The sequence below is a fragment of the Pelophylax lessonae genome (assembly GCF_965119305.1).
Source record: "Pelophylax lessonae genome assembly, chromosome: 1".
NCBI classification, from domain to species: domain Eukaryota; kingdom Metazoa; phylum Chordata; class Amphibia; order Anura; family Ranidae; genus Pelophylax; species Pelophylax lessonae.
The window spans coordinates 242,517,392-242,544,556 of NC_138768.1; the positions used below are offsets into that span (position 1 = coordinate 242,517,392).

A 27,165-nucleotide genomic window follows, 5' to 3' on the forward strand; every position below is an offset into this window, starting at 1 on the left:
TTTACACAGCTCTCTCTCCTTCTCTGCAGCTCTCAGTTGCTTGAGGATAAAAATATCTGAATGCACCCCCAGCTACTCTTTAGTTCATAATTTACAGTCTTTTACTTAGTTTTGCAGCTAAATACTTCAGGAAATGTTTTATTACCTTTCTCTAGGAATAAATATTGCAAGCTGTATTTTTACTATAACGTTACAGTGGTTCTAAAGGCTCCAATGCTTTTACCTAAAGTAAAAAAAAAGAGGTTTCTACTTATCTGCTCTGTACAGGGGTATTGCACAGAGCAGCCCGAACCCCCTCTTCTGAGTCCCCCCCCTGCAGCAGCACTCTTGGATCCTCCTTTTCTGTATCTGCCCCCATAGTAAGCCACTTGCTATGGGGGCAGAAGTGCGGGCACGCTCCCAAGCCAGCTGTGTGCATACATAGATACAGAACGGGTTAGGTTCCCCCGCCCCTTCCTCACTGGATCTGATTGACAGCAGAAGTAGTCAATGGCTTCCACTGCTATCAATCTGCCCTGAGAGACCTGCAGAAGGGTACAGCGCTTGATCATTATGAGACTCAGGTTCATTTTCTGTCCATGTGACACCATCACAAGAAAGAGAACATGTTTTATAAGGATGGTAAGGCATACAGTGATAATAACCTGATAAAAGTTCTAAACTTTGTCTACTCCATCCAAAACAAGAAAGATTTTTTAGCTGGGGTAAGGCAACCCATAGATTTTCTTTTTCCATTTAACAAGTAGGTTGAACCAAATAAATGACTCAATTCCTCCATCTACACACTCTGGATGGAGGAGGGAGGAATCCTCTTAATTGAGCTATTGTATCCTGACAGCGAGGAGAATACCCTGCCATCAGAATACACTGATCAGTGCTGCCGGCTATGGGATGGAAAAATCCGACAGGGTGATTGAACAGAAGTTGACTTCTGTACAACCTCCCTGCCCATACATGGATCAAAATTTGGCCAGTCCCTGCTGTGCCAGTCAAATTTTGTTCAAAGTATGGCAGCTTTAATCTTTAAAATAAACCGAAAAATTTACTACAAATTTCAGGGTTTGCCTTTGTGATGAACAGCAGGTAACATGAGGTACCATAATTTATCTTTCCTGTTAGCAAATTTGTTTGCAGATAGTTGTATCGCTTGCTTGAATACCATAGATTGTGAGGAGTGGGTATGTCAGTATGCCAACGTCTGCATTCAACTCAGTTGTCTAAGAGACCGCTCATCAGAACTAAGTACTACCAAATAGATAGAGGGTGTCATCCTAACCCCCCTGTGTAAATACCAAATTTCAAGAGGCAGTACTTGCATTTGTACATTTAGGGGTTTGATGGTGATATACCAGGGACTCTGCTAATAGGACAGGTACAGGCTCGCATTTTATGTTGCATGCTATTCACTCATATGCTTATCCTGATATTTTTGAAAAAGTATAGAAAAACCTTTAAGTATGCTTGTTGTCCAAAATGAAAACTGGCACTTACTTTACAAAGCTGGCATTCCTGGGTGCTTTCATGTTATATCAGATGTCAGGAGGTGGTGGACCAGAGCTGACATCAAGTAACGTGGTCCCCATCAGAGTTCACTAGTTCACAACTGTGTCCATGTAACATCTGATTATGCATCATGTAAGTGCCAATATGTCACATCATTTTAGCTAACAGGTACACTTTTACATTGGCCTGTACTTTTACAAAACAGTAAACTTAGCCCACATGTTTGTTTTAATAAGTTCACCCTTAGCAACATTTTACACAAAGCTCCCTATGCAGTTGTAGATCCCCTGAATAATACATACCAGCACTCCTCATTTTCAAATGCTGCTTCTGCTTTCCAGTACATTTGCAGCTATGGAGATCCCCCACCATCCTGATATTTGCATAATGGGTTGGAAGCTACAAATGTGTGTCCCCTAATGGCCCGTTCAAACTAAGATGCATGCGCAGTGTTCTCTCTCCTTCTTTAGTTGCAGTGGCTGAGAAAGAACATTGGTATTTATTATTCAGGGGATCTGAAATTGTATAGGGGGGTTCATTTGAAATGTTGAGTGAACTTTCACTTTTAAGTTTCGTAATTCAAAAAAGTTTGAGTATAGGAGTGTTTTGTAATTCAAGCCCACAATTTTTCTGTTTATTTTCCATTGTCCTCCATTACTAATAATTAGTGATGGGCCGAACACCCCCCTGTTCAGTTTCCACCAGAACATGCAAACTCTATTAAAGTCTATGGGACACGAACATGAAAAATCAAAAGTTCTAAATTTCAAAGGCTCATATGCATGTTATTGCCAAAAAAGTGTATAAGGACCCGGGTACTGCCATTGGGGATATGTATCAATGCAAACATTTTTTTTTTTAAAACAATCGTTTTTACAGGAGAAGTGATTTCAATAATGCTTAAAGTGAAACAATAACAATGAAAAATTCCTTTAAATATCGTGCCTGGGGGGGGGGGTCCCCTTAAGGTGCCTAAAAAGTGGTGCATTTGTACGATCTATAGATCTTGCTGCAGCAATGCTAACATTTCTAAAGGAAAAAATGTTATTTAAACTTGCTCACGGCTGTAATGTATTGTCGGCTCCTGGCAATACAGATAAAAAAACATGAAATAAAAATGGCGTAGGGGACAAGTGAGCGCCCCCCCCCTTCTGAACCATACCAGGCCAATTGCCCTCAACATGGGTGGGTGCTTTGAGGTGCCCCCCAATTCACCTTGTCCCCATGTTTAAGGGGACAAGGGCCTCTTTCTGACAGCCCTGGGCTGTGGGGGTCTGCGGGTAGGGGGGCTTATTGGAATCTGGAATCCCCCTTTACCAAGGGGGCCCCCAGATCCTGGCCCTTTCCCGTATGCGAATGGGTCTCGGGTACATTTTATCCCTATCCATTCACCAAAAAAATGTAAAAAAAGGGAAAATCACATAAGACAATTTTTGCCAAGACCTTTATTTAAAAAAAAAAATAGTGTCCCTCGATGTAAATCCATCGTCAATCATGATGTTCGCTGACCTGAAAAATAGAAAAAATATCAAAAACGCTTCGCCTCTTCCAAGGCGTCCTGCCGTATGCAGTTTTTCAGCTTTGACAGCACTTTTATAGTCAAGGGGTAGGGCCACCTGGTTGCGTCACCTGGTGGCTCTGCCCCCTTCTGACATCAAATGACGCCCCCGTGTGATGTAACTGAGTGGCCCCACCCCTTGCCTTTAAAACAGCTGTCAAAGCTGAAAAACGGCATACGGCGGGACGCCTCAGAAGAGGCGAAGCATCTTTTAAATGTTTTTCTGGGTCAGCAGGCGTCATCAGTGGTGTATTTAGGTTTTGTGCTGCCCTAGGCCTGACTAAACTTGTGCACCCCCTGATTTAAATATGACCCACCCCTTCCTGTAAAGGCCACACCCCTTCCTGTTTCTGACCTGTTCTGTCATCTGTAAACCACAGACCACAACCACAGTGTATCTGTGCCCATCAGCGTAACCTCATAAGTTCCCATAAGTTCAGCCTCATTAGTGCCCATCAGTACAACCTCATCAGTGCAGCTTATCAGTGTAGCTTCATCAGTGGCCATCAGTACAACCCCATCAGTGGCTACCAGAGCAGCCTATCAGTGCCCATTAATGCAGCCTAAGATATTTGGACTTGTGTTTGCTGCCACTGATTGTAATTATAGAAATATTTCACTTATTTGTATAATGACTAGGACGTCCATAGTCATTATACATATAAGTGAAATAATCTGGTGGCAGCAAACACAAGTCCAAATATCTTATGAGATAGGAGTAATCTTACTAACCCAGTGACATATTGCAGTAGCACATATGAGGTAAGCAGGTCCAAAATATTATTGCCATCATATACAATTACAAGTCTTAATTGTATATGATGCAATATATACAATATATAATATAATATGCAAGGATGTTTAAAGAAATGAAATTATATTATTGATATGATGCCTGCCATACCTGGTGGCAGAGGAGGGTAGGCGGAGCATTAGGCTGCAGTGCCACACTTATTAGCATTGGGGGCCATCGGGCCAGTTGTATTAAGTGTGGTTGGCGGCCTGCGGTCTGTCTGAATGTCCTCACTGGCCGGTATTATCATACTGGCAGGTAGCAGTGTGAGTGCTTTATGTGGGTGACAGACTTATTTGCCTCCTGGACCCTGCTCTCTGTCCCAATTCGCCCCATAAGACTGGCACTATACTAAAAGTGTAGAGCAAGCCGGCGGGGACCCTTTTCATGCAGGAGCAGGGAAGAGGCTGTTTTTTTTTTTGTTTGTTTTTTAGGCGGGGTGCAGCTTTTTTGCTCCCCCCCTGCAAAGTGCCGCTCTAGGCCTGGGCCTTGTTGGCCTAGGCCAAGATACAGCACTGGGCGTCGTGATTGACAATGAATTTACATCGAGGGACACTATTTTTTTTCTTTTTAATAAAAACTTGTCAAAAACTGTCTTATGTGGTTTTTCCTTTTTTACATTTTCTTGGTAAATGTGTAGGGGTATGATGTACCCAGTCCTCTTTCACATGGGGGGCGGGATCTGGGGACCCTCTTCTTAAAGGGGGGCTTCCAGATTCCGATAAGCCCCCACCCACAGACCCATACAACCACAGCCTAGGGTTGTCTAGAGGAGGCCCTTGTCCTCACCCCAAATCACCATCCCCATGTTAAGAGCAAGCGGCCTGGTATGGTTCAGGAGGGGGGGGGGGACTTAAAACCTGTACAAGACCTGAAGGGCCTGATATAGATTTTTGAGGGGATCCCACACCAGTATTTTTTAATTGTGGCATGGAGCTCCCCTAAAAAATCTATACCAGACCGAAAGGGCACTTAAATACAGGGCACTTTTACCCCCTTCCTGCCTAGACCAATTTTCAGTTTTCAGTGCTCATTGGCATCTATGGGAAATATTTGTCAGCTTGGCATGGCACTGCTCCCTGTCTTTAATATTGGGGTTTATGGGAAATCTTGGTCAGTTTGGCATGGCACTGCTCACGAACTATGAGTGACAGGAACACAAAACTTGGGGAGCATTGAAAGGGGATCCAGGACTACAACATATCTATACATTTTAAAAGTGGGGTATGCCTGTACACTACACTGACTGCACTAAACTAACTCAACACACTATCCACTAACTATCTGCCTAATCTCTACTGTAACACACTATACATGGCTGCCGTGTAAGCAGAAGCCTTATATAGTGTGGGGCGTGGGCTTAGCCCCTGAGCCATGATTGGCTAAAGGCACCCTGCCTTTAGCCAATCATGGCCCTTAAAGGACATTGTGCTGTGGTCAGGTGCATGCTTTGGCCAATCACAAGCACTTAATGCGGTGCAATCACGCAGTGCATTATGGGGCACTCATTGGCGAACACACGAACACCCAATGTTCGAGTCAAACTTATCTTCGACTTGAACATCAAGCCCATCTCTACTAATCATATCCTTTCACCACCCCTTCCTATAGAGTATTTTGTCACTCTACCATGCCAGTTATGGTAAGTAGGAGAACCTGCTTGCAGTAAGCGTATATCCGTGTACTAGAAATTACATTTAATAGAAGTTTAAATAAAAAAGGAATGAACCCATTGATGTGGGCTTGATTACATTTTTTTTTTTGTTCTCAATGAGTGCGTCAAGGCTGTTGTTACAGGTAGCTGACAAAAAAGGATTTGTTTTAATTAACATATAGAAACACTTTTAAGTACTGTTGCAATTCAAGGATAATTATCTCAGAAGTACAAATAAAATGGCATATATGATTCATTTATTTTAATCATATTTATTTCTGAATGGCCATCTTCTAGGCAGTTGTCAAGATAATATTATTGTCTACACTCATGATGTGATGCCTAACATAATTTTGTATCTGTAGCCAAGCAGTTAATGTTTCTTTATTTGTATAATATACACGTTCCATATGTGTTTCTCTCCCACAGGTAAGTTGTATGAGAAACAAAGTTTCAGAACTCTGCTGTAGGTTGATTCAGTACAGCCAGGAACACATTGCATACTTATTTTTCTATAAACCTGAAAGAGTCAGCATTTCCTGAAAGTAATTTGATACATTTTCCAATGTGAAGTTTCTCAAAACCTCATTTTCAACTCTTCCTACAGTGAATTAGGATTCAGAGACCCTCTTAAGACGCACGCTGATGTCCTGCTGTATTTGACATTGCTTTCATGTATCCAGTACCTTCCACTCCTACTAAATTCAGTCCATTTGTATCCATTAGTTGTGCTATGACATCCCTCAAGCTATTCTTTGCTGCACATAACAAAATACAAGAGAATCAATTATTTGCTAGTACATTACAGTTGGTTGCAGATTCATCTTTAAAGGATGATTTGGGGAGTTATATGGTTTATGGTATTTAGAGTCTTTGAAAGTAATCTAACAGGATAAAATCGTATTAAGGTCCTTTCATTAATCCCACATGTTCCATTCTTATTTTATGAGCCAAAAAACCATTTTACTTGACAACAGTCTGCTCCAGCTTCAAGTCTTAGGGTAGAAAAGAAATGGGACATTTCAGCACCTTTCTTCCATTGAAGAGACAGGATTTCATTTAATAATGTGCAAAAACTGCCTTAGTATATATTGTTTTTAGTATTTTTCATAATCTATTTATATTTTATAATTGTTCGTATGTTGTGAAACAGCAAGACAAAGTAATTCCTTACTTATAAAAATCTAATTTATAGAACAAAGATAATCTATAGCATGTCTAAGATTATTGTATTGTACATATCCCAAGCCACTCAATTATGGCATTAGGTGTGCAAATGGACTACGCTGGTTTTAAAAAAAAGTGTTTGCTTGAATTCCCAAAGGTCTGGAAACATTACGTCTCTGTTATGGACTTGACCACCACTCATCATACTTCATAGACCCCAGGTGTTCAATCTGTGGCATGAGGGTCACATGTGGACCCTTGCTCCTTGTGTTGCAGCTCCTGGACCCCGGAGGTCCTTAACCACTTGCCGACCGCCGCAAGTACATATACTGCGGCGGTCAGCCCCGGCCAGGCAAAGTGAGGTATATATACGTCACTAGCCTGTCACTGGCTTGTGAGCCAATAGCGGGCGAGCGCGCCCGCTGAGGCGCGCGCCCGCCCTGGCTCATTCCCTAACAAGTCAGTGCGTGTGACCAGCGGACCCGATGTCCGCCGGTCACTCGCGATCGTTCGCCGGGAAGTGAGAAAGGCAGGCGGCTAATGTAAACAAGCCGCCTGTCATTCTCCCCTGTGTAAAAATGGAGATCAGACGGTTCTACTATGTAGGACCGTTGATCTCTGTTTTTACACTAGTAGCCATGTCCCATCACAGTTAGAAACACGCCCCTAGGACACACTTAACCCCTCCCTCTCCAATACAGTTAACCCCTTCCCTGCCAGTGTCATTTTTACAGTAACAGTGCATATGTATAGCACTGATTACTGCAGTAATGTCACTGGTAACCCCAAAAGTGTCAAAAATGTCAGTCAAGGGTCCGATCTGTCCGCCGCAATGTCGCAGTCCCGCAAAAAAAAAAATCGCAGATCGCCGCCATTACGCGTTAAAAAAAAAACCCACCAAAAATGACAAAAATCTTTAACTTTGTTAGTAAACGCAATGACTTGCGCAAACCAATTAATATACGCTTTTTGCTATTTTTTTTACCAAACATATGTAGCATAAAACAAATTGGCCGAAAATATTAAAAAATTTAGATTTTTACATTTTTTTGGGGAATTTCATATAAAAATATGTGAAAAATATTGTTATTTTTGCAAAATTGACGCTCTTTTTTTGTTTATAGCGCATGATCAAAAAATCGCACAGGTGATCAAATACCACCAAAAGAAATGTATAGTCTCTTCATAGTGTCAAGAGGCCACAGGGGAGGCCTTTTGTGTTCTTAGAGTTGACCACCACTGCCATAGACCACGCAGACCCAAAAAACAATCAATAGGACAACCTTGCATTTCTTGGTGGTATCTGACTTTTCCATTGTTTCAGGTCAGAGCCTCACCTTGCTATCTTTCCAGAAACCAAAGAATGTTGTTTCCTCATATCACAGGCCCATACATGTTATCTGCATGTTCCAGACAGTTCCAGTCTGTAATATTGACATGTTAAATATCCTTCTCTACTTCCTGTATACAGTATATGTAAACTAGTTAACCCTATTGAAATACTGATAGTTTCCTATGCAGTTTAGGTTTGCATTCTAAAACATTTACAAATATTCTATAGTATTTTAGCAAGGTATATAGAATAATATTTTGGGTACACAAAATACTTTACTGATGTTTTTTTTTCAATGTGAACTTTGAACAGGATACATAATAATTATCTTTATAAATCATTTAGTAACCATGCCCATGCAGTGTTTGCTATCCAGAGTAATTGGCCATAGTAAGTGTCTCTTTTAATGGGAGATTCATTGCATGACCTTTTCTAGGTTGACTTTAGTAGTTTTTCTCCCTCATGCTTTGTGCTTACCACACAGCATTGCTGTCTGTGATCCCCAGTGCATATCTCCCCTGTTTAATCACACTCTTGTTAAGATGGATTCATTGCTAAATCTTCAGTGGCTTCATTAGGAGCATGTTTACTCCTACCATATGGTAAATGCTCTGTGGAAGAGTGGAGACAGGTTCTGTTATTCTGTGTAACATATTGTCATGGTGTACACACACGTTCAGCAAATAATTACTCTATTTAAAGGAGCATTCACTCTGACGACAACATATGCTGACAACCTCTTCTTTCTATTTTCCTAATTTCACCATTTTTGCAGAGTAAGGTGACCCACTGGTCTCATCTGGGGATTATGGAAACATCTGGACATGTTTATTTGGCCTATACTTTAAAGGATGTAACTGGATGAATTCCAACTTAAAAATCAAAGTACATGTCTGGAGCCATCCTTGATCCAAGACCTTGTTTCCTATGACTGAATAAAACAATTAACCATTCAGTGGTTGAGATTTATAGCTTGACAGTTTTCCACAATACAAGAAATTTGAGTGCAATAGTGAATCACCTTGGGATTGGTTTATCCTGCATCTAAAAATTACAAAAAGTAGACATCAGTACATTCAACAAGGGCAAATCTGATATGGGTAGGAGCTCTTTTGATCACCTTTGTATTTTTGTTAAGTTTAGTAATTAGTTGTGCTGATATGGGGGAGGGGGCTGGGGAGATTTATTTTTTATTTAGTCAAAGGACTATTTATTTAGATTTTTTTTTGCATGCCACTTTGCATTTTACCTTGCTGTTATAAATCACTAAATATGTCTAAAGAACTAGTTGTGTACTGTTTTTCATTTTTTACGTATTGTTCCCTTTTTTTAAACCGGTTTATATATAAATGTTAGGAAGCCTGCACACTCCCAGACTACTTCCTATGAGTATACCAAATTATTTGCCTTGCATGTGAGACTCTATTTTCTTCTCAAAATGTATGAAAATATACAGGTGCATTTCAAGAATTTAGAATATCATCAAAAAGTTAATTTATTCAGTAATGCAATTCAAAAAGTGAAGCTCATATTTTATGTAGATGCGTTACACATGGCGTAATATATTTTAGGCATTTTTTTCTTTTCATTTTGATGATTACAGCTTACAGCTAGTTAAAACCCAAAATTCAGTATCTCAAAAAATTAGAATATTACAAAAGACCAATTAACCGCCTTAGCGGTAATCCCGAGCGTGACTCGGGGTTGATTTTTCATTGCAGGAACGGTAACCCCGAGTCACGCTCGGGGTGGATTGCAGAGAGCGCAGCGGAGCTTCTCTTACCTTCTCCTGGCGATCCAGCGATGATCTCTCATTGCTGTGACCGCCAGCCGAGAGTCCCGCCGCTCCTCCGTCCCTCCGTCGGTACGATCACTTCCTAGTTCCGTTCCCTGCAGCAGCAATGCTGCATGGGAGCGGAACTAGGGAGGGAAATTCAAAAAAAAAAAAAAAAAACGTTACACAAAACACACTTTATATTATATTATATATATATATGCATATATATATATATATATATATATATATGCATATATATATATATATATATATATATATATATATATATATATATATATGCATATATATATATATATATATGCATGCATATATATATATATATATATGCATATGCATATGTATATATATATATATATATATATATATATATATATATATATATATATATATATAATATGCACACACACACACACATATATATATATATATATATATATATATATATATATATATATATATAAAATTATATTATTGATTCAATTATAATTCATGCGTTATATATTATATATATATATATATGTGTGTGTATATATATATATATATATATATATATATATATATGTACACACACATATATCTATATATAATATATAATGCATGAATTATAATCTAATCAATAATATAATTTTATTATATATATTATATATTAAATAATAAAATAATATTATTGATTTGATTATAATTCATGCGTTTGTGTTTCAAATTTATCACATCTGGGATGTCTACTAGAGTCTTGTTTTGGTCAGGTTTAAGTCAGTAATTACTAAGAATTGTAGGCCTATGATACATAACGCCAAATTTCCATGAAAAGAATTGTACCGCTTTTGGTATGTAATTCCAGACATAATCATACCGCCAGGGAGGTTAAAGAAGAAAAGTTTTTAATACAGAAATGTTGGCTTACTGAAAAGTATGTCCCTGTACATTATAGTATGCATTCAATACTTGGTCAGGGCTCCTTTTGCATGATTTACTGTGCCAATGTGGCATGGCATGGAGGCGATCAGCCTGTGGCACCGCTGAGGAGTTATGGAAGAGAAGGTTGCTTTGATGGTGACCTTCAGCTCGTCTGCATTGTTAGGTCTGGTGTCTCCCATCTTCCTCTTGACAATACACCACAGATTCTCTATGGGGTTTAGATCAGATGAATTTGCTGGCCAATCAAGCACAGTAATACCATGATCATTAAACCAGGTATTGGTACTAAAATCAGCATCTGCATAAAGCTGGTCAGCAGAGGGAAACATGAAGTGCTCTTGAATTTCCTGGTAGAGGGCTGTGTTGACTTTGGACTTGATAAAACACAGTGGACCAACACCAGCAGGTGACAAGGCTCCCCAAATCATCACTGACTGTGGAAAATGTTGTATTTAATTTGGGAATGAAGGTCCCAGAGTCTGGAGAAAGAGTGGAGAGGCACAGAATCCAAGTTGCATGATGTCCAGTTAGTAATGATTTGGGGAGTTACAGTATGTCATCTGCTGGTGTTTGTCCACTGTTTATCAAGTCCAAAGTAAGCGCAGCCCTCTACCGGAAAATTATAGAGCCCTTCATGCTTCCCTCTGCTGACCAGCGATATGGAGGTGCTGATTTAAATTTCTGTATTAAAAATCATTTTTTTTTTTCATTTTTATTAGTCTTATGTAATATTCAAACTTTCTGCAATACTGGATTTTGGGTTTTCACTAGCTATAAGCCATAATCTTCAAAATTAAAATAAATAAATGCTTTAAATATATTACTCTGCATGTAATACATCTATATAAAATATATGAGTTTCACTTTTTGAATTGAATTACTGAAATAAATGACCTTTTTGATGGTATTCTAATTTTATTATATGCACCTGCATAGCTTTTTGACCCAGACTTTTACTACAAAGTGCTCTGCATACACAGACACATCTTATGATTTTCATTAATGTTAACTCCACTGCTCATCTGACTTTCCAAAAAATATACAATACATTGGAAAGCATTGCATTGTGATGAAGCATTTTATATTTTTTACCCTGCTGTGTCACAACTAGGGAGAAAGTGCGCGACTAGCCATTCCTGCCCTCAAGAAGTGGCATTCATCAGTTCATGTTCATCATGTTAGATTATGTAATATGATAGTCACTCGTGTCTGATTATGTCTTTTGTATTGTTTGTTTAAAAAACCCAGAATACATTGAAGTTGAACTCTTGTCTAAATACAAGAGATGTGTATTCTTGCTATATTTATTCTGTTCTCTGTGTTTTCTACATCTGTATAATAATTTAGGGTCAATATTACATGTGTGGTAGAGATTGAGAAGATAAGGGGGCTCCTCCTGCACCTAACCCTCTTTACACGTAGCACCTCTCTAAAACTCCTGAAGATGGTGACAGAGAGTGAGTGGGCACAGAGTAGCATGAGTGGTGGAGATGCAGGCTGTACCATATCTGTACTGCTGCCTGGCTACAAGATGTGTAGAGCAGAGAACTGAGGATCACAAAGCAAAGACCAAGTTCAGGAACATTGTGGTACCAGAGCAGGCTACAAGAACAAGATTAAGGCCCTTGCCCAGGGTGAACACACTTACAGTTTCATAGTAGGTATGGTTGCATCCAATTCAACCTGTGTAGGTGTAAGTGTCAGTTTTGATAATAATTTCCCATATCCCTGTACGTTGTGTTCATAAGATGCATGTCCAAGAGTCTTTTAAAAATATCAATACTCCCTGTAGACACCACCAATTATGGTCAAACAGCGGAGTCAAGTCAAGCAGTGGGGTACAAAATCAGGAGTCAGAGGCAGCCTCAGGGCAAAACCGAGGTCAGGAACAGACTAGCAGCAAAGTACTAAACCAGGAAGCAAGACAGAGTTTGGTTAACAAGCCAAAGTCAGCAACAAGGTACAAGGCAGAAAGAAGTAAGCAGAGTCCAGAAGGCAGGCTAAGATCACAGCGAAGAGGCAAAGGTTCTGGGATAGGTTAGGAGGCAAGCTGGGTCATACACGGTGAGGTGAAATCAGTAGATCAGGTATCAGATAAACAGGAGCAAGCTGATGACCACTCAGCAAATTCCTTCTACAGTGCTTCAGTTTATATAGGGAAGGAGATGTACACCACTCAGGCAGTTGGAGCTTCACAGCCAGCTATGGGTGCAGGACCTCGGATCGCCACCGCAAACAGAATACAAGAGAAATGGCCGCACACCAAATGATGGCTCATGATGAAAGGCTTTATTTAACAAGGATGCAAGTTACAGCAAAAAGGATGGTAGACGTGTTTGACACGACTCACAGCGTGCTTGGTCACTACCAAAGTTCACTGCCAAGCACTATATGAGTCGTGTGAAACATGTCTACCATCCATTTTACTGTACCTTGCATCCTTGTTAAATAAAACCTTTCATCGTAAACCATTGTTTAGTGTGCGGCCATTTCTCTTGTATTCAGTTTATAAAGACCACTGGGTGCCAATACCAGCGCAAACTGTGCATGCTAATTTTTGTGTGCCCGCGCACACTAACATGCACACACCTCCTCACTAATGCACATCTGGCAGTTATCCTATGCACAAATGTATGCATATGCACATAAGCCCACACTTGTTCCCTTACACTGAAGTGAATCAATCCTTCCTTACAGTCAAATTTCCCTTTTACCTAGGAGCATCCTGTAATAAAGACCATTCGTTGCTGTTTTATCTCTTGTGACTGGTCTTGTATTCGACCCTCCTGTGGTAGGAGGAGCTTCTGGGTCCCTCCCCCAGCTCGGATCTCTGAACAGGCTATTTATAGCATGCTGTTGATTGTTACCACTAGATTTACACGGTAATTTTTGGTCTTGTAAAAGTATTAGGTGCACATAAATTGTCTTTAAATGCAGAACCAAGAGTGCAATAGCTTGATGTCTATGATTTTCATGTGCTAACTTCATTTTAGTCATGTGAAGGTTAAGTTTTCCAATTGAGATGATATTCCGCTTTGGCTGGGCCCAAGGGTGCTAAAAAAAAAATCCCACTTAATAATATTGGACACAGCTGTGTAACGCACAGGAGATGTAACCTCAACTGTACATTGCCTTTACTATAACTTATTAAATATATTCACATGCCAGTTAACTTAATGAAGGATACTACAATTCAATATATAAAGAAGTCCTATAACAAATGAATAGGAACATGCATTTGCTGTATCATTGCTTCATCTTTACATGTAAATTTTAGAGCTAGATATTTTTGCTGTAGTTTTAGAGCAATTATTTATGGGATATGAACCAGAGAGTAACTTTTGTTCTGACACCAGAAAATGAAAAAACAGAATTTAAATTTAGTCACACTATGGTAGACATGACAACTTTCTACTCAACAACTGAGACAAAAAGAACCTACAGGCACATACATATCTCTTAACATTGCATAATGCAAAATCATAGCATTTAAATCTCACTCCTATTTACTTAAACCAGGGGTCTACAGATTTTTCAGTACAAGGGCCACATTGCATATTTTTCACATATTTGAGGGCCACAAAAACCTGTTATTTATGTATGATGTCAGATGTAAGGAGGAATCTGAGATATAGGGAAATTCTGATGGGGACACGGATGTAAGCAAGGGATTTGAGGGAGACACAGATGTAAAAAAGGAATTTGAGTTGGACACAGATTTAAAGTGGACTTACATCAGAGTCTCTCCACATCCGTGTCCCCAATCAGGTTCTCCTCCACACCTGTATCCCCATCAGTGTTTCCCCTATTAAAACAAAAATGTATCATATTGCATCATATATATGGTGGCTGCATTTGTTTCCTTTCTTCAGAAAATGTTCCTTTATTTTTATTTGGTGATCCTTAATCCAAATTACACATCTCCCTTCTTAAAGAGATTGTAAAGTCTTCTTTTTTTTTCCTATAAAAATAACAAGCATGTTATACTTACCTGCTCTGTTGCAGTGGAATTTGCACAGAGTGGACCGGATCCTCCTCTTCTCAGGTCCCTCTTCGGTGCTCCTGGCCCCTCCCTTCTGTTGAGTGCCCCCACAGCAAGCAGCTTGCTTTAGGGGCACCTGAGCTGAGTCACAGCTCCCTGTGTCCACTCAGATATGGAGCCCTGCCCCTCTCCCTCCTGACTGGCTAGCTAACTTTAATTGACAGCATTCTCAGCCAATCAGGAGGGAGAATCTTAGACAGCTGAGACACTCGTGGACATCGCTGGACAGAGAGGGACCTCAGGTAATTGTTAGGGGGGCTGAGGGGGACTGCTGCACACAGAAGGCTTTTTATCTTAATGCATAGAATGCATTAGGTTAAAAAACCTTCTGACTTTACAACCCCTTTAAGGTGACAATGCTCACTGTACTGGATTTATGTAGGAGTAACCCTAGGACAGGAAAATTATGGGGACTATAGCACACCTTCCTCTCTTCACTTCACTTATTCATAACATTCGTGGAGATGTTTCGTAATCTTAATGATAACATTGATTGAGTTAACACTGCAGAGTGCACAGGACAGAATTTCTGGCAGGATCTAGAGGTGAAATTTGGCACTTATCAAACAGATGTAACAAAACATTTCTGATGATATATTTAACAGACCAAATGGGGAGCAAATTAACGGAATTCATTATTAGGGTTTATATACACTTTACACTACAAACCTGCAATAGAAACATATAGCTCTTAGCAAAATATTAAAGCTGAAATCAAGGAAGAAAAAATAGATACAAACAAATACAGCTTTCTTTTCTTTAATAGAACATTAAATGTATTTTTTAAATGCAAGCAGTGTAAGTACCTGAATTTAACCTAGTATCATGGCTAGAGCATGAGAAGAAGAAGCCACAGAAGGAGCCAATCAGTTCATGTGCTGACAAGAAGCATTCTGATAGTAGGAAGGGGCAGAGTGAGGTTATCTCCTCACTGTACTGATTCTCTTCACTCCTCACTGTACTGATTCTCTTTTCGCTGTCCAGTCAGTCTAGGGCAGGCCCAGGGTAGTCTGAACTCAAGGAAGTAGGTCGAACGATGGCTAACAATCAAATAAGTGCTGGGGGGGAAAGCTCCTGTTTAAATACTTATGGACCGCCCCAACACAGATTTACTGCGGCAGGGTGGCCCTCCTGCATGAAAGCATGTACCTGTAAAAGATTTTGTGCACAGGGCCTGGGGTGTGCGCCGCCAGCAACCCCCTCCCTCTGTGATTGGACACAGTGGGAGCAAATCAGCAGGTACACTGGGACCTGCCAATCATTCACAGGAGAGGTAGAACAGTGGTCTGCCTATGTAAACAAGGCAGACCGCCGTTATGTCAGAGAGGAAGATGAAGATGCTGTGTTTCTGCTAAGCAGAAACACAGACCTCTGTCTTCCTCCAGTTAAGCCATTGCCCCACACAGTTAGAAAGCACTCCCTAGGAGTAAACTTAACCCTTTGATCGCCCCTGATGTTAACTCCTTCCCTGCCAGTGTTATTAGTACAGTGACAGTGCATTTGTGTTAGCACGGATCACTGTATTAGTGTCACTGGTCCCCAAAAAAGTGTCAAAAGTGTCAGTTAGGTGTCCAATTTGTCCACCACAATGTCGTAGTCCCGCTAAAAATAACTGATCGCTGTCATTACTAGCTAAAAAAAAATAATTAAAAACTCCATAAAAATATCCCAAAGTTTGTAGACGCGATAACTTTTGTGCAATCCAATCAATATACAGGTATGTTTTGTAGGCTAAAGTAAAAAATATAGCTTTTTTTCTAAATTATCTGACTTTTTTTACTTAAATTTTCTTTGGGTACTGCGTCACACGTCCGCGCAATCGTCAGTTAAAGTTACGTAGTGCCGTATCGCAAAAAATGGCCTGGTCTTGAAGCGGGGTAAACCTTTTAGGGCTGAAGTGGTTAAAAATATAATTTCAACAAAAGTTTTCATCTGGATATTTTTAATATTTAATATATATTTTATATTATATATTTAAATACTGTGAGCGTATCAGATTTTGCCCATGTGACCTTAGAAGCCTTTAGAATGAAGAAAAATCATCTATAAGAGAAAACACTAAAACATTCCAATGGGATTTTTTTTTCTGCTTCCTCTGACTGCTTACATTGCATAGACAATCAGTAACCAAAGTCATTGAAGGTGTGATTATCTTTGTGTGTTTTAATGAGATTGATCATTAAAACTGAGAAAAGAAAAAGGCACAAAATGGGACTCGCTGCCTCTAGTGACCAATCAGAACTGTAGTTTAATTTTTCATTAAACAATACTCTAAAACCAGATTGGATGCTAATGGTAACAACACTTAAATTTGTGTTAATGTTCTCTAGTTATAAATCAGCCCCTTGTGATGAAGACCAGGTTATTATATCACCGTTCTGTTATCCCCAATCACCAATATTAAGGACATTTCTAAGTGGAATTGATAAATCTTCAGTATTTTTAGCATCCCACTGCTACAAGCTAATTGCTTGATATCCCAACTCTATCACAGGTCTGCCTTTGGTCTGGTAACTCAAGGTTCAATAAGTGTGTTGTGCCTAGAACTCTGGTGATTTTCTTTTCCTTTAAACAGCTGACTCAGAGGACGCAGTCACCTTCACTCCAGGATTGTCCACATAATAACTCACGCTGCAGGAAATTTCATAGAGTGCATTACTTCTGTATATACGTATATTTTTTACATAAAATATATTTCATATTTGGGTCTGTTTGGCTTTGCTGCTTCCTATCCTAAAACACTTTTTAAATAAAACAACCTATTTAGCTTAACTTTAAATTATAGCATACTCTCAGCAAACCCGAAGGTTCCTGCAGATAGGAGTATTTACTTATTTAATCCCTTTATCAACAGCAACAGTAAGAAGTTCTCAGGGGTTTATGAACACATGACTTGTGGCATGGTGGCTTTACTGAGCTCAGATAAAGGCAATAGTTGCAAGATCATTAATGACATAATATATTATCCGTCCAGGGTCCCCTGTTGCATGATGTATCTAGCAGCAGGGAATCGCTGAGAAGCCTGTATTCATGATGATGAGAATAGAAGTAGTCATTGTCAAATATAGAAACCAGGCTAAAATGAAATGATGCCGATGAGGACCTAATTTGCAGATTTATTGGTCACTTGTGAAGAAATTATAGAAGCCAGAGCTTACAAACTTTGGAGGCCAAAAACTGTATATAAATGTTGGCATGACTATTTAGGGCCCTTCTTGATGTTTTTTTGTACACATCTGAACGGCTTCTCCACTTATAAAAACATCGTAAGGCTGGGTTCACACCTAATGCGAATGCGGCTCAAAGCAGGGGTACGATGGGTCCCCGTTCTCCGTTTCAGATCCAAATTTAGGCAAAAATTCAGGCCTAATTCATCCCTAAAACAGAGAACCGCTACGGAGATGTGTGAACCAACTCCATTGAGAGGCGGTCACAATCCTCTGTCCGAACTGGATGCAGGGAAACCCGCATCCAATTCACATAAGTGTGAACCCAGCCTAAAGCAAGACAAATACTGGTAAAATGCACCTACCAATGAACTCTGAGGAATTAGTGTTTATTCTTGAATTGCAGGAAAACAGGCACTGCCCATTTGGCTGCCATTCATCCTAAATGGCACCCTAATTGTGATATATTCCCATGATTTCCTTGCAACAAAACATGCAAGAATCACGGCAAAACATGCATGTAAAAATATACCTGGCTCAGGGCCAAACTTTGGTCTCTGAATTTCTTTGTTGTGACAAACGTGCATAAGGCAGCTCATTCAAGTTAGAGCCGGTTCACATAGGCGCGACTCTCGGAGCGGCCAGCACGGACTTCATATCATTGAAGTCAATGCAGGTCGCTCCAGGTCGCCCCAAAGAAGCTCAGGACCCTTTTTATAAGTCAGAGTGACTTGTGTCGCTCCTATTAGAACGGGTCCTGTGCTACTCTATGGCAGGCGACCCACGGCGACTTGTCAGGCGACCAGGTCGCCTGACAAGTCGCCCCAGTGTGAACGGGGTCTTATTGTACTGCCGTATGCATGACACATGGAATCGCATCACACAAACAAAATCAAAAGCAGGAACAAGAGTTTCTACCTTGTGAAGTGTGAATGGGGAAGTAAGAAAATTCTCAAAGTAATGTCAATTGCAAGCACAAAACATTTGTACAATCATTTTCACTACGTTCAACAGCTTAAATAATGTTGTTTGAAAGCAGTTAAACATTTTGTTTGCTTTTAGCATTCAGTTTTGGAGTAAATGGTCTTTACCAAATGAAAACCACAAACACTGTTAGAAAAAAAAAATTCCATTCTGCTCCTTCAAATTTTCTCATCAGCGTGGTTGAAAACTAACAACAGTTTGACCCCACTAATAACTAGAAAACTTTAAAGCTGGGCTCCAGGGAAATAACTGAAAATACATTTCAAATACATACATAGGAGCCATTTTACTTGCCAAAGAGTTGCAGTTCTTGTACGTCCAATCTTGAGATTTGCACAGCTCTTTCAGACCCCAGAGCTAGTAACCTGACTAATCTAAATTTCAATTAAGTAATGTTGCCTCCCTTTGCCTGTGATCCAAAAGCAAAAAAGTAGCAGCAACAGACTAATGAGGCCATCCCTCTCTTAAGCTAGCCATAGATTTATAGAATTTTGAGTTAAAATTCGTAAGAAAAATCACTTATGGTGTACAATTCTTTTTACTTTCAAAAAGTTTTATTATTAAGTTAAAGCAAGATAGAAACTACAGCAAGTTGGCATCGCTGTGGCATCCAGTGTAGTACAAAGTATCTGTATTCAGAGCAAAAGAACAAACATCCATACATAGTAGTAACCTAGAGATCCAAATATGAATAACTTACTACCAAAATGAAACATGAATACATATAATATGGCAGCACCATAGCTTGTATTAGCGAGAGTTGTATTTCAGAAAAGGCACTATCTTGCAGATATTATTGTGCGTAAGTAAGGCACCAAAAGTAAGGCACCAAAAGTTTCACCAAAGTGAAATTACAAAAACTTGTGAACCAGAATCACAGGTACGTAAATATCACAGAGAAGAAAAAGGAAAGAAGGAAAAAAAAAAGAGGGAGTCAGAGGGAAAGGGAGTATTCCAAAAAAGAAGGGGGACCTAGAGTAAAGGTGGGAGGGGCAAAGTAGGGGGGGGGGTCGTATACAGTTTCTAATGCACGCATAGCTGCATTATAAGGTGCTTGTTTTATATCTTCCTGGAGCTTGGCTTTAATTTTAAATACTGCCCTAACCTTCCCCATAACTCAAACTCCCCCTTATCCAAGTCTGATAACATCCGAAATATGCAAGACTGTGCCCCTTCATGAGAGCCAGTAGTATATTCATTTTAGAAGAGAAAAGAGGTGGTAATAATATAATTGTAAATAAAATAGAGACTTAACCACTTTACCACCAAAGGATTTTGCTGTCTTACGTCTGGGCCACTTTTTGCGATTTGGCACTGTGCGAATTTAACTGACAATTGTGCGGTCATGCAACACCATACCCAAACGAAATTTACGTCCTTTTTTCCCATAAACAGAGCTTTCTTTTGGTGGCAATTGATCACCTGTGCGATTTTTACTTTTTGCGCTATAAACAAAAAAAGAGCAACAATTTTGAAAAAATAACAATATTTTTCACATTTTTTTATATGAAATTCCCCCCCAAAAAAATTTAAAAATCAAAATTTTTTATCATTTTATGCCAATTTGTTTTCTGCTACATATTTTTGGTAAAAAAAAATCGCAATAAGCGTATTTTGATTGGTTTGCGCAAAAGTTATTGCGTTTACTAACTAAGGGAAAGATTTCTGTCGTTTTTGGTGTTTTTTTTTTTTAACGAGTAATGGCGGCGATCTGCGATTTTTTTTACGGGTCATTGCGGCGGACAGATCGGACCCTTGACTGACATTTTTGACACTTTTGGGGTTACCAGTGACATTACTACAGTAATCAGTGCTATAAATATGCACTGTTACTGTAAAAATGACACTGGCAGGGAAGGGGTTAATTCTATTGGAGAGGGAGGGGTTAATGTATGCCTGGTGCTTACTGACGTGTGTGGGGGGAGGTGACTGAGTGACACAGGGACAGATCGCAGGTTCAGCTATGCTGAACCCTGCAATCTGACCCTGCCTGTCACTTAGGAGATCCGCCCGCTTTGTTTACACAAGCGGGCGGATCTCCAGACTCGATTCTCCGACGATCGGGGAAGAGCGGAGGTGATCACCGCCGCTCCTCCCCTGGCCCAACTCCCGCTGTGACTGAATACAGCGGGAGCGAGCCTCCGGCGGCGCACGCGCGCCGCCGAGAAGGGAGAGTGTCTGGCGACGTAGGTCTATGTCGCCAAACGATAACGAACCACTTTGCCGCAGTAGAGCTCTAGTGAGCAGCAGTAAAGTGGTTAAAAGGTAATTCCACTTTCGTGGGGAAAAAAATCAGCAAACAAAGAAAAAACAATATAGCGTACACAATTGCGACACAAATCATATTGTAATTGAATATTATTAAAAATGACCTTTCCTTTTCAATCTGCAGCTGTTGTCATTTTCTGAAAATGCAATGCAATATGCCTACCTGGAGCTGTGCTGTACACATAATGTGTACTGACCACACCCCAGAAACATCATTTCCTGCTTGTGTGATTGGCTCACCAATTTTCCCAGAAGTCTGCTTAAGATACAAGTCATATTTCTGGCATCCCCTACAACAAAAATGTAATTTTTGGTGAGATACTCCCAATAGGAACACTTATAAAGGGATGCAGGCCCAGCTGCTTTCCTCATGCGAGCCCTGCAGCTGCCACAGCTGATATAAAATTATGAAACCACTCTCATTAGACCCACTCAGCACAGAGGCACAGAGGAACAAACGATGATTTCTTCAGAATAACAAAAGGTAGGAATCTGCAACAAAGTTTGTTACAATCCTTGCAATGTACAGAGATCACCCAGAGGGGAATGTTTTTTCTCAACAAAAGTGGAGTTACGCTTTAAGTGTACATTAAGTTTTGGATTTTCTACGAAATGTAATATGGGGCTAAACAATATTGTATACATTATAGTTTTGCTGTAGGCGTTAAATTAAATTAAGGCTCATATTGAATGCCTACCACTGTCAATGCTTGTTTTAGAGTACATTTAAGAAAAGCATCTTATCAGACAGGCAGTCTTCAGAGACCTTGGCAGGTACGCATTATTCATCAAAATAATAATCAAATGGACTTAAGTAAGGCTAGTGTAAAAAGGATGTTCCAAAAGCTTCCTCATATGCTGCATAGTAAAGTAAACTGTGAGTGCTGTGAGAGTAACAGTGTGCAAGAGAGTTGTCTGCAATAACAGGAACTGACAAGATAATGTGCCACTCTGGCTAATAGCAGCGATAGACGATAAAAGCTAAATGAGATAGTCATTTCTGCACTAAAACTGAAATCTGTCATTTTTGTCCAAAAGCTTTCAAAGTGTATGATAACTTCTTAATTATTATAACGCCTTCACTGTGAGAAAGAGAAAAGATGAATCTTTCTCTAATCACTCACAAAAATAATCTGAACACACAAAAAAACTAAAATGCATTGATCTTTACAATTAAAGTTGGCATCTTACCAAACAGTGTTTTCTAAACATTGCTCAGTTGGGTACCATCACTCAATTTTAAGAGCAAGTGCTGCTGTTCCAGGTGAATCAACACAGCTGTGGTGTAACCATGTGATTTTTATCATATATATATATATATATATATATGTATGGTGGTTGTAGCCTGTATGGTTTTGACAAAGCACGTTTAACGTGTGAAACGCGTCAACCTCCCTTCTTCCCTGCCGATATGCCAATTGTGCCTTGTTTTTATTGATGATTTTTCAATACATTTTTGCAATGCATCATATGGGTGTGCAGCCATCCAATCTTTTTTCCTTTCCATCACTATATCTTGTTCAGAATCAAATTGCCACCTGTGTTATCACTGACCACATGTCCCACAATTTTCCTTCAAAGCATTACTGCACAAAATTCCTTTTTCGCCAGCATCACCATTGTTGGATCTGGGACAAGGGTGACTTTTTTATATATGTTAAGGATCTATATATCTGACTTCTGATGCCCCCCCATGGGAGGGTTGATAGATCTCACTCACCCTATCCTCTTGTTGTGTATTTTACTTACTTGATGCCTACTTTTTTGATGATGACCTCACCTACAATCTCCAATACTATAAATCGAATGTTCGATCTTTAATCAGAAGTTTTTAGATTCTTCAGGTTATATTTTTGCAATACACCTTACTGCACATTTCTCATGGATGATGTTTTAGAGGTTTAGACATATTGAAAACCAGATCCTACATGGTGATATGTAAAACATGCAATATGTTTATGTAAAATATATGTTTTGTAATTTTAACATTTCTCATGGTTCAGGATGTGTGGGGCACATGCTTACTGCCCCTTACTTTCCTGGCCAGCCAGACCAAATGCCTGAATAAGGGTCTCCTATGGATTTTAGGCAGGACCCAGACCTGTTGTTTTTTTGCATGGGGTCCCTATCAAAATCTATACCAGACTTTCATCAAGGACAAGGATCTAGTCTTTGTTTGTGGGTTTTTTATGTTTGTTTTTAATTACAGTTGGGGGGCAAAAAAATGTGCCATTGGGCCATGTTTTTGCTGCTCGTCAACCACCCCGCCTTAAGCTGCAAAAGGCAGCATAAGGGGGCAAAGTTGACCCAATATGTAGTGCTCTGTGGGTGGCAAGCCCGCCCAACACATTCAAGTAAATGGGGAAGGGCTGCAAAATGCTATTTAACCAGTTCCTGCTTGACATATAGCAGAAAGACAGATGGGCGGGAGGATCATGCTTCCAGGGCAGGACGCTCCCAGGAGCGCACAGTGTGACAAATGGCGGTGAGTCATGTCCCTTGGATAAAAGGATCAGGGTCATTGGCTTTTTACCATGTAATCAGCTGTGTCCAATAACAGCTGATCTCATGTAAACAAATGCCAGTTATCGACACTTCCTTTCCTTGGCGCTGTCAGTGTGCGAGAAAAGGAAAGCCAACAAGTGGCTTTCCTGTGACAGGGGACATTTACACTAATATTCAGAGCACTGATTATAAGTGCCCTGAGTATAAGTGCAGCCCCATCAGTGCCAATGTGTGTCTATCAGTGCCGTAAAAAAAGGTTTCTTCTTTTTTTTCAAAATTTCCATTTGTCTTTTTTTTCTTGTTTAAAAGAAATGTTATTTAAATTTAAAGAAATTGCGTGTATTTAATGTTGTCTTTTAAGCCTTTTTAAAAAGACCTGCTCCCCGCTGAACTGTATTTTTTTTTTTTTAAGTTTGCATTGGTACATGTCCTCCATGGCAGTGCCCAGCTACCAATGCCCTTTTTTAAACAAAATCTTGCAAATTGGCCTTGAAAAAGGTCAGAAAAAATGACAAGATTCAGACTTCAGTACGATTTGGAAGCAGTGTTCAGGGTATTTTTTTTTTATTTTTTTTTTTCATTTTCTTGGCGAACGTCCAGTGAACTGAACTTTGCTCTTTTCACTCATTAATAGTGTATGGAAACATAATCATCATTGTGAAGAGATCCTAGGTGAAATCTGCACACCAAAACAGCTCCAAGTGCTTGAGAGATAAACGCGGCCTCAGCCCCAACTCCTTCTGATAGGCCACGGCCACACCCCTGATGCAGTTCACTCCACTACTAGGACTTGGTCATACCTCTATAAGTTAATCCCGGGGGAGGTGCAAAATGTGTCAGCGGGCATGGCCTATTGGGAGGAGAGGGGCAGAAGCTGCTTTCTACTTCTAAAGCACTCGGAGCTGTTTTGGTTTGCGGTGTTCACTTAGTATCTTTCATAATACAATGCATTAGCATACATGCACCCTACTTGATGTGCGGTTATAAGAGCCACACCATCAGCACTTGTAGCAGTGCTCCACTAAGCATACATCATTGTGACGAGATCAGACAACTATGGTACCTATAGCATCATTATCATTTATATACAGTGTGTGTGTGTGTGTGTGTGTGTGTGTATATATATATATATATATATATATATATATATATATATATATATATATATATACACAGTATCTCACAAAAGTGAGTACACCCCTTACATTTTTGTAAATATTTTATTATATCTTTTCATGTGACATCACAGAAGAAATAATACTTTGCTACAATGTAAAAGTAGTGAGTGTACAGCTTGTATAACAGTGTAAAATGTGCTGTCCCCTCAAAATAACTCAACACACAGCCATTAATGTCTAAACCACTGGCAACAAAAGTGAGCACACCCCTAAGTAAAAATGTAACAATTGGGCCTAATTAGCCATTTTCCCTCCCCAATGTCACGTGACTCGTTAGTGTTACAAGGTCTCATGTGTGAATGGGAAGCAGGTGTGTTAAATTTGGTGTTATTGCTCTCACTCTCTCATACTGGTTACTGGAAGTTAAACATGGTACCTCATGGCAAAGAACTCTCTGAGGATCTGAAAAAAAGAATTGTTGCTCTACATAAAGATGGCCTAGGCAATAAGAAGATTGCCAAGACCCTGAAACTGAGCTGCAGCATGGTGGCCAAGACCATATAGCGGTTTAACAGGACAGGTTTCCCTCAGAACAGACCTTGCCCTAGTCGACCAAAGAAGTTAAGTGCACATGCTCAGCGTCATATCCAGAGGTTGTCTTTGGGAAATAGTGAGTGTTACCAGCATTGCTGCAGAGGTTGAAGAGGTGGGGGGGTCAGCCTGTCAGTGCTCAGACCATATGCTGCACATTGCATCAAATTGGTCTGCATGGCTGTTGTTCCAGAAGGAAACCTCTGTTAAAGATGATGCACAAGAAACAGTTTGTGAAGACAAGCAGACTAAGGACATGGATTACTGGAACCATGTCCTGTGGTCTGATGAGACCAAGATAAACTTATTTGGTTCAGATGGTGGCAAGCCTGTGTGGCAGCAACCAGGTGAGGGGTACAAAGACAAGTGTGTCTTGATTACAGTCAAGTATGTGCTGGGAGTTTCATGGTTTGGGGCTGCGTGAGTGCTGCCGGCACTGGGGAACTACAGTTCATTGAGGGAACCATGAATGCCAACATGTACTGTGAAATACTGAAGCAGAGAATGATCCCCTCTCTTCAGAGACTGGGTCGCAGAGCAGTATTCCAACATGATAACGATCCAAAACACACCTCCAAGATGACACCTGCTTTGCTAAAGAAGCTGAGGGTAAAGGTGATTGAGCATCTGTGGGGCATCCTCAAATGAAAGGTGGAGGAGCACAAGGTCTCTAACATCCACCAGCTCTGTGATGTCATCATGGAGGAGTGGAAGAGGACTCCAGTGGCAACCTGTGAAGCTCTGGAGAACTCCATGCCCAAGAGGGTTAAGGCAGTGCTGGAAAATAATGGTGGCCACACAAAATATTGACACTTTGGGTCCAATTTGGACATTTTTTACTTAGGGGTGTACTCATTTTTGTTGCCAGCGGTTAACACATTATTGGCTGTGTGTTGAGTTATTTTGAGGAGACAGCAAATTTACACTGTTATACAAACTGTACACTCACTTCTTTACATTGTAGCAAAGTGTCATTTCTTCAGTGTTGTCACATGGAAAGATATAATAAAATATTTACAAAAATGTGAGGGGTGTACTCACTTTTGTGAGATACTGTATTTAGCACTACTCCATTGGCAGCTGCTGGTTACTGATTCCCGTGGGTTACCCATAGCAACAACATCACAATAAAGCATGTTCAATCTTGGCTCAGTCAGAAAACAGTCTAGGGGTTTTCGTTTTTTGCAGTTTTATTTGAGAACTTGGATAGAAGGGAATGAATGGGATACTACAACTTGAATAAACTGTGCACCATTTGCTGGGACTTCTAGACATAACTGAGTGCGGCAAGGCTGCTGCTTCACCTTGTCACTAACAGTGAAGAAGAATTTAATTAACTTGTATTGCTCTGTGAATCGCTCTTCAGGGCCCAACTAGGCACCCCCTTCCTGGGCCGACCCTTTGGCAAGTCCCTTAGTACTCACGGACACTGTTTTCCTGAAAGACTCTGCCAGCAGCTCCACCATCAGCTACACTGAATCCTCTGCAGCTCAGCTCCACACCTGGTTCATTCGGCCGACCGCCTAAGACCACCTTCCTCACACACAGCAGGAGGAGAGACAGCCATCTGCCTCCTTCTGGGAGACTGCTTCCCACCAAAGACGCCCTGTCACATGTACCCCCTGGCTTTTATGAGCAATCCCAGGAGGCATTGCAAGAACGCCCTCCCACTGGGACTCCCACAAAAGCCAATGTGTCACTGGCTGGGTTTCCTCCACTGTCCAACAAGCTCCCTCATTGGATGCAGTGGGGACACTCCTTCAGAC

General features: G+C 40.2%; 1 protein-coding gene across 1 annotated transcript in view; it reads left to right on the forward strand.

Moving 5' to 3' along the window:
• Positions 1-27,165, forward strand: part of TMEM132C (transmembrane protein 132C) — an 843,198-nt gene that overhangs the window by 685,970 nt on the left and 130,063 nt on the right. The gene's annotated exons all lie outside the window — the stretch shown is intronic.